Source organism: Callospermophilus lateralis, chromosome 3 (assembly GCF_048772815.1).
Source record: "Callospermophilus lateralis isolate mCalLat2 chromosome 3, mCalLat2.hap1, whole genome shotgun sequence".
Lineage (NCBI taxonomy): Eukaryota > Metazoa > Chordata > Mammalia > Rodentia > Sciuridae > Callospermophilus > Callospermophilus lateralis.
Genome location: NC_135307.1, coordinates 91,309,212 through 91,317,836, shown reverse-complemented (window position 1 = coordinate 91,317,836; position 8,625 = coordinate 91,309,212). Strand labels below are relative to the sequence as shown.

At 42.8% G+C, this 8,625-nt stretch overlaps 2 non-coding genes across 2 annotated transcripts; one reads left to right on the top strand and one right to left on the bottom strand.

The window, feature by feature from the left end:
- Positions 1 to 941: 941 nt before the first annotated feature.
- Positions 942 to 1,013, bottom strand: Trnah-gug (transfer RNA histidin (anticodon GUG)). Its single transcript has one exon. It is a non-coding gene; the product is annotated as a tRNA-His (tRNA).
- Positions 1,014 to 3,130: 2,117 nt separating this feature from the next.
- Trnah-gug (transfer RNA histidin (anticodon GUG)) lies at positions 3,131 to 3,202 on the top strand. The gene has a single exon. It is a non-coding gene; the product is annotated as a tRNA-His (tRNA).
- Positions 3,203 to 8,625: the final 5,423 nt, after the last annotated feature.

Here is an 8,625-nt window from a genome sequence, read left to right as displayed (position 1 = left end):
GAAATGACAGCCTGCTGCAGTCCTGGCTTTTTGCATCTTTCAGTAAATCTGTGCTGATGGATTATGAGTAAAAGGGGTGCACTATCATTACAATGTCCATTTCTCCCAGGAATGCTCCCTGACTGCTTTGCTGCCACCAATAATAACACCCACCCCTCTGGGAAGAGCTGGAAAGGCTTATTCCTCATTCAGGCCTCTCTCATTCCCTCCTTGACAACAACCCAGCTGCCACTAACAGCCTGAAAGCCAAATCCAAAACTCACTTCTGTTTTACCTAATGCCAAATGACAGACCGGAATTTGTTGAGTTGGATTTTTTAAGTACACATAAAACAAACCAACAAATACAATTTGCTTTAAACCTGAGGTAGAGTGGGGATGGTGGGTTCAAGAGAAAACACTCTGTCACCTATGAGTCTATGGAGATTGAGGTTACAGATCTCTCATTAGCACCCCTCTTAGTGACTATAAGAACCAGCTCTCCAGCAGGTCATATTTTTCCTTGTCACAGGATCTGAACCAAAAATGGTTGCCAAATTTATTCTAATCCTTAATGCTTGCGTGTTGTTCCTATAGTCTATATCCCCAAAGTCTTGACGTTTTAGCAAGTGTGAAGTTTTTTTTGAAGGACCCAATATGACTCCACCATTGCCAGGGACCAAATGAGGAAGGAAAAAAAAAAGGTACCTCACGGAATCATCAAAAGCAAGACAGTCACATACTAGGAAAGATGAAGGTGGTTAGTTTATTAGCAGATGCAGAATTTAAAAGAAAGAAATGTCCCAGGAGAGCCATACAACTTTCTGTATACACACAATAGTCCGTTATATAATACCAGCCCGAGCCTCCAGCCCGGGCCTCATTCGTGGCAGAATATGATTTAAACACAGAGAACTTGGTAAATCCAAAAAGACGCCCCTTGCCGTGCCATTGTTCCCACAATGCCGTGACTCGGATTCGAACCGAGGTTGCTGCGGCCACAACGCAGAGTACTAACCACTATACGATCACGGCGAGCTACCGGGACGCCACGCTGTACGGGTGACTGAGTGTGGCTCTTCTCGTCTAGAAGGCCGCTGCCCTGGCTTTCGTAAGCTTCTTGTTTTAAACTAGCTCTCCCAACCACCCGACCTTCACACTGACCCCGAAGAGAGATTCGAGCACCACGAACTTCCCACCCCGAAGTCTGCTTCACGGTCTGTACCGACAGCAAATGACAGCACATGAAAAAGCTTTGCAAACTAAAGGATTTTTATGACGCCACGTCTCTGTTAATGTGAAACCCCAGGTCACCCGAACAGGGGCCCGGGGTCCCTCTCACGCTCACGTGCCCCGACTGTCACGCTTTCTGAAGGAACTCTTAAATTTTACGAATAGGAATTATGATCCACCCTCACAACTTCCTTGGAAACGGGAGAAAGGGACCCCAAGCGCAGCCCACACGGTGGCGTGGTCGGGGTACCTGGCCTTTGGCCCAACAGAGAGCAGAGGAAAACTAGCTCGTTTGCGTGCAGTCGCGGAGGGGAGAGGCGGGAACAAGCAATGACAAATTCCTGACGTGCAAAAAGGTGGAGCTTACAACAGAGAAGTGTTAGGAAAAAGAAAGCCCCTCTTGGATCCTCGGTAGCTCGCCGTGATCGTGTAGTGGTTAGTACTCTGCGTTGTGACCGCAGCAACCTCGGTTCGAACCCGAGTCATGGTATTGCGGGGGACAATGGCTTGGCAGTGGGGTTTTGTCTCATCGCCCTCTTCCATTTTTACCCTGAGTTCTGGAAAAAAAATGTATTCCAATTCCCTTGTGACAGTTGAGAACGGCGTTTACACCAGCTCTGGCTAAATTGGTCTGCTGCAGGGCATAGGCTTTCGATTACTATGCGCTTACGCTCAATTTTGGAGACAGCCCAGAGAACTCGCCAGGCTACGAAGTGTAATAGGCATCTGTGCAAATTTCCCTAATACAGGAATGAGCTCCACGGGATTGGAAGAAAAGGCTCCTCAAAAGAAGTAACCTTTGAGGCAGCTCTTAAAAGTAGAATGGAAATTCGTCAAGCAGGCAGGATAATTTAATGTGCAAAGGCTAGAACGAAGTCTTGAAAAGGCACTGTCATAATTCCTCTCGTAAGTGTTCTCCCTACGTCTTCTTTATGAAGTCCCCACCCCCACAATGCCCCCAGGCCCTGGTGTGACCGTAGACGCTTCTCAAGCACCTGTTGAGTGAATGAGTGCAAATAATTAAAGAGTGGGAATCGACACCGAGGGCCAAGTGATGAGCTGGAAAAGCAGATGAATTTACTGAAGTCTCGTGGGTGAGGGTGGTGAAAGGATTCAATCCGTGTTCAGCAAGATCCTTCTGCTGGGACGAATGACACTTGAGAGGCGGGTGGTCACTATGAATTCACTTGTCAGGAAACCACTAGCACATTCCATTTAGCAAATAGCCACTGCTCACTGTATAGCGACGCAGTTTAGGCTCCGTTAGGGCGCCAGCACTGATGGGCAAGAATAAAAACCAGACTTGATCCCTGCTGCCACCTAGGAACACAGCGTAGGGTGGGTGCCCGGCGCGGCGGAAGCCTTGAGGAGGGAGGAGTCAGAGCCCGGGGACTGTAGGAGCGGCTGGGCTCTGGAGAACTGAGAGGGTGAGGTGGGTTCGTTGAGTTCAGCCTACGCAGCCAACACAGTTCTGGGGGCGTCCACACCCTCCACAAAGGCTGTGTCAGATCACTGCTGCGGGAATCAAGCAGCGAGGAGCGCCCAGGAAGAATGGCCCCCTACAGGCAGGGGAATCCCGATAGAGTTTCCAAGTCACAGGAGACTGACCTCTCACAAGGACGGTCTGAGCTCTGGTCAGCCCAGTCCCTGGATGCACAAGCGGTCTCCTTCCATTCCCCACCCCACTCACAAGTAGCCCACCACCAGAAGCTCATGATCACATTTTCTGGCCAATGTACCAAAATCTCACACAGAACCTGAGCAACTGGAGACACAGCGGTGCGCCTGCGCATTCTGACACAGCGTCAAGCTGGAGCCCCGCCCCATAGGTGGGTCTCTTAGTGACGCACGGACTGGGAAGGCCTATGACTGCTGAAGAGGACAATCAGACAGTCCGTCTTACAGGTCCCCGGTAGCTCGCCGTGATCGTATAGTGGTTAGTACTCTGCGTTGTGGCCGCAGCAACCTCGGTTCGAATCCGAGTCACGGCATTGTGGGAACAATGGCACGGCAAGGGGCTCCCTTTCTTTTGCTTGTATGAAGCCATTTTATACACCTTAATTCACTTCCTTGAAAAGAAACTGCTGTATCTCTACCTTTGAAACTCGAGCTACTTCGTAGACCTCCAGTTTTCCGAGTACAACTTTAAAATCACGCTCCGGAAAATTAGTGTCCGAATTATTCGATACTGACAAAACAGCGCCCCCATGACCTTGTGATCCCTGCACCCCTTTATGCATTTTTAAAACTTGGTTCATTCATTTTTGAATAGAGAATACATATATATACAAGCCTAGTGAGAAGTAAAGCTCCTCATACTTCTGGTCACCCACCAATTATTGCCAGTTTTCAGTATCTTTCCATGACAGTCCTTGTGTAAATAAATATGTATTTATGTTTGTGTAAATACTTTCCTCTTTGTTTATTGCAAAGGAATCTCCTTCCATTTTGGGTCTTGTCTTTTTCCTTCCCAGGCCTGGACTCAGGCAAAATGGAAGAAGGGGATTCTTTGCTGTATCCATAAGAACCTTTGGATGAAAGCCTGGGCCCTGTTGACAAGAAGCACTATTTTGATTTCAGGTTGGAAGGACAAAGAAGAAGCCTGAGTTTGGAGTATGGAAGAGAATATTGACTTGACAGTCCATCTGAAGACCCTCTACTCCCAAGACCCAACTTGAGTCACAAACTACTATAATTATAAAATTTAGCCTAGCCAAGTGGTAGAACACTTGCCTGACATGCACCAAACCCTGAATTCAGCACCCAGCACTGGAGGAAGGGTGTGGGGGGAGCAAATAAAATAGAGTTAGGATATTCCTTCAAATGAACTGAAGACAGAACTGAATAAGTCTTGCACATGTTTGTGTTCCAAGCACACAGTCTCCCCACAAATATTTGGACAGAGTTTTTTAAATGAAGTATATAAAGTGACCAGGTTTGCTTTTTATTGGGGGGTGGGGGGTTGTACCAGCGGTGCTCTTTGACTGAGATATATATATATATATTTTTTTTTTTTTTTTTCTTTTTTTTTTTTTTCATTTTGAGACAGAGTCTCACTAAGCAGCCCAAGCTGGCTTCAAACTTGGAATCCTCCTACTTCAGCCTCCCCAGTCACTGGGATTACAGGCATGTGCCACTATGCCCAACCAGGTTTGCTTTATGATTTCATATTAAGTTGTGTTCTTTCAATACAGACCATGTTATTTTCATATCATATAGGAATAGTCTGAGATTCCACTAAGAAAAATGCGCTCTCCCATTTTTCAAGTGAAATTTAGCCCTCTAGGTGTTTTCCTTCCTTCATTCCTTCTTTCCTCCCTTTTGTTTTGTTTCTGATTTTCTTTTTCAATCCTTAACAGAAACATTTCTGGAAAAATATTTTACTTTCCTCTTACTATTACAGTCAGGAAAAAAAGTGAAAGTTGGTGATAAAATCAACTCACCTGGAGCTTCACTTGGATGATCTTTGGAGATATGGCCCCATCTGAAGGCACCCAGGCTACTCATCTTCTGCCAGTTGTGCTTGATGGGAATATGAGTTCAATGCATCAGATCTTCTGATGTTTCAGGAGAAAACAGCAATCTTGAGTGTTATGTGTGAGCTCTCAAATTTTTAAATATTGTCAACTTATTCAATTAATTTTTTAAACATTAGGTTGAATGAAACTTTGTAGGCCAAACAAAATCTGGCACAAATGAAGTTCCAGTTCCACATCCAGAATCTCAAAGAACATAGGTCAGAGTGAAGTGGATGTGGTTATCCTCTCAGGGAGATGAACAGAGTCAGACCCAGACAAGATTGGAAGCAAAAGAACCAGACTTAGAAGAAGACAACTCTCAGGAGAAATAAGAGCTTAAGTCTGGGCATCCAAAGTCAGGAAACAGGGAATGAGGATACTTCACTGGCTCAGTGCCCTGTGAGAAAAGCAAGGGCTCAAGACTGGGGGCCTCAAGAAGTATACAATGTCGGGAGATTAGAGAAGAAAATGAGAGGAGAGAAAACCAGGAGAATATCATTCTAAGGAAATCTTGGGTGAAGAAGGTTTCACAAAGAAGGGAGATCAAATTCCGGTGCTACAAAGATGTCAAGGAGAAAAAGAAATGAGAAAATTATTGGGTTTGACAGAAGTCATGGCTGACTTTTGTTGTTAATACTTTGTTTTGAGACAGGGTCTCACTAAGTTGCCCAGGCTGGCCTCAAACTTGTAATTCCCCCTACATTAGACTCCTGAGTAGCTGGAATTATGTATTTGCCACCATATCTGGCACCACTGCTAACTTCTAAAACTTTCTGTGAGAGCAACTAGGTGTATGTATCAAGAGTTAAAAAAAAAAAATTTACATTTTTTCCTCAATAATTCTACTTTTGAGAATCCCATAAAATGAATGAATCTTAAACTAGGAAGTGCTATCTGCATAAATATGATCATTACAGAGTTATTTAGAAAGAAGGAGATTGGAAATATCCTAAATGTTAAAAAAAATAGTAATAATTAGGTAATGTTGTATTAAACCAAAGCATATTCATTAGGGCAACATATTAAATGGCCATTTTAAAAGTATAAAGTCAAGTTTTAAATGCCTTTCCAACTACAATGAGTAAGATTCCCTTAAAGCAATATCTGATCCAGGTCTGAAACAGAGAAGGTATGATGTGAGTCTAGAAAATCTTGTGTGAGAAAGAAAGTTTTACTTAAAGATTGATTATACCAAGTCAAAAGGACACAGGAACCTCTTGAAAAGGCTCCTATCAGCCAAATCTGAAACAATTTGAGGATTAGAAAGAATAATAAGCTAGGCACAGTAGTGCATGCCTGTAATCTCAGGGATTGGGGAGGTTGAGGCAGGAGGATAGCAAATTTGGGAACAGCCTCAGCAACTTAGTGAGGCCCTAATAATTTAGTGAAAGCAACTTAGTGAAAGGCCCTAATAATTTAGGTAAAGCATCCCTGGGTTCGATCCCCAGTACTACTACTAATAAGAATACCGTGATGGCAATGGATGTTGAATAAATTTTTTTAAAAAAATTCAACTTATAGGGATAAGGGAAAGAGAGTGGGCAGGGATGGTGATAAGAAAGATCTTCTTTATAGAAAAATGCCAGAATGCCAGCTAATAAAGGCAAAAGGAATGATAGAGTGATAGACTAAAGTCACCATCTTGCAGTCCCCAGTGTAGTAACAAATATAAACAGATCATCAGGGAAGGCTTAAGATATTAGGTAAAATGTTGTTGGAAGCAAATAGCCAAAAATGCCTCAGTACATCACCCCACAGCTCACTTGAAATAAAGTCAATTGGAGTGATTTGGTAGACTTCAGCTTAACCAAATTCTCGAATCTAGCAACATCAATAAAGGGACAAGTGGGCATTTCAGGACTATTAATGTGACACTCTGGGAAGTCCACAACATCTCCTATGTAGTGGTCTTTTCACAAATGTTTAATTTGAATTAAATCATGAACAAACATGAATGAACAAAATCACGTGGGACACTCTACATAACAATTAGCCTGGACACTTCAAAACCATAATGTCATGAAAAGCAAACCAGCAACAAAAGAAAGAGGGACTGCTTAGGATTAAAATAGACTAAAGGAACTTCACAAATGCAGCAGGAAACTATAAAAGACACATGAGAAAAATGGGAAACTTTCATATAATCCTTATAATGGACAACACTTTTAAATAAATGTTAAACTTCCTAAACATGATAGGGGTTTTGTGGTCCTATAGAATTCCTATTCTTAAGAAATATCTCACACATACTCCCACCCACACACACACACACACACACACACACAGAGAGAGAGACAGAAGAGAAGAAAAAAAGAATAAATATGGCAAATATCTAAATTCAATGAATCTTGGAAAAACATGTACAGGTTTCCACTGAGGGCTTTTGTTGTTGTTTTGGTACCAGGGATTAAACCCAGGGCACTATGAGTTTCATCCCCAGATCTTGTCCTCATTTTGAGACAGACTCTCACTGAGTTGCTGAGGCTGGCCTCAAATTTGTGACCATCAAGCCTCAGCCTCCCAAATCACTTGGATTACATACTTTTTTAATATTTATTTTTTAGTTTTAGGTGGACACAATATATTTCACATTTATGTGGTTCTGAGGATCTAACCCAGTGTCTCGTGCATGCTAGGTGGGCATTCTACCAATGAGCCACAATCCCAGCCCTTCACTGTACTCTCTTTGAACTTTTCTATAGGTTTAAAATTCCCCACCAACCCCCAAATAAAATAATTCCCCCCAAAATGGAAGGAAATGAAGGCTATATAACATGGGGAAATCAAAATACAATGTTATGGGGGAAAAAAGAACATAAAGTTGTGTGTATACCACAATTACAACTATATAAAGCTAGGAATAAGAGAAATTATTTTTGTTTATTTCAACTTTGTTAAGCCAGTACCATGTTACAGGCTCTGTACTAAATGGTAGGAACTACTCCTGCTTCCCAACAGAATCCAACTCTACAGTGAAACACAATGTAAGGGTTTGGAGGAGTGTTGCTATGATGGCCCCTTCTCTGAATCCTTGGTTCCCATCAAAGTGCCTGCCCGCCCTGAGATGCTCAACATTACCAGCTTCCAGGAGCTCACACTCTTCAGGGGAGGAAGGTTCATTAGTAACTTAAAACAATAGTAAGTGTATAATGCACACAAGACATTGTAATTTTAAAACTATCATTTAAGCCCTATCATTAGGACTTTTTCCTTCCCTCTGAAATAATTTAACTTTGTTCCTGTTCTTCCCCACCAGGAATACTCTCCTTCCTTATAGTGCTGCTCCCCACCTTTATGCCTTCATTCAGCTCAAGGCTGGCACCCCTTTATTTCATCTTTCCAAATTCTACACAGCTCAGGTCTACCTCCTGCAGGAAGTCTGCAGACTTGATGGATTCCATTCCTTTGAGCTGTCATCAGTCTGACTCTGTTCTGCTTTTTTTTTTTTTTAATTCCAGGGATTGAACCCAGGAACTCTTAACCACTGATCCACATCCCCAGCACCTTTCTTAATTTTTTTATTTATCTATTTTTAAATTAAAAACAGGTCTTGCTAAATTGCTTAGGAGCTTGCTAAATTGCTGAGGCTGGCTTTGAACTTGCAATCCTCCTGCCTCAGCCTCCGGAGCTGCAAGTGCCACTGTACCCAACTCTGTACTACTACTTAAACATGTGGCCTCATATGATACCTTTCATTATAAATATTTTACAGTTTTATAAGCTAGTTCATATCCATCATCTCCCTTAATAACAATCACTATTTCCCTTTCCAGGAAAGGATGAGTGGCCTTGACCAAATATCTGTTTAGAGCCCACAACTGTTGACTCCTTATCAGTGATCTTTCTGTTCCTTCACACTTGATGACTGTGGAGATTCTCACATATGGATGATACCA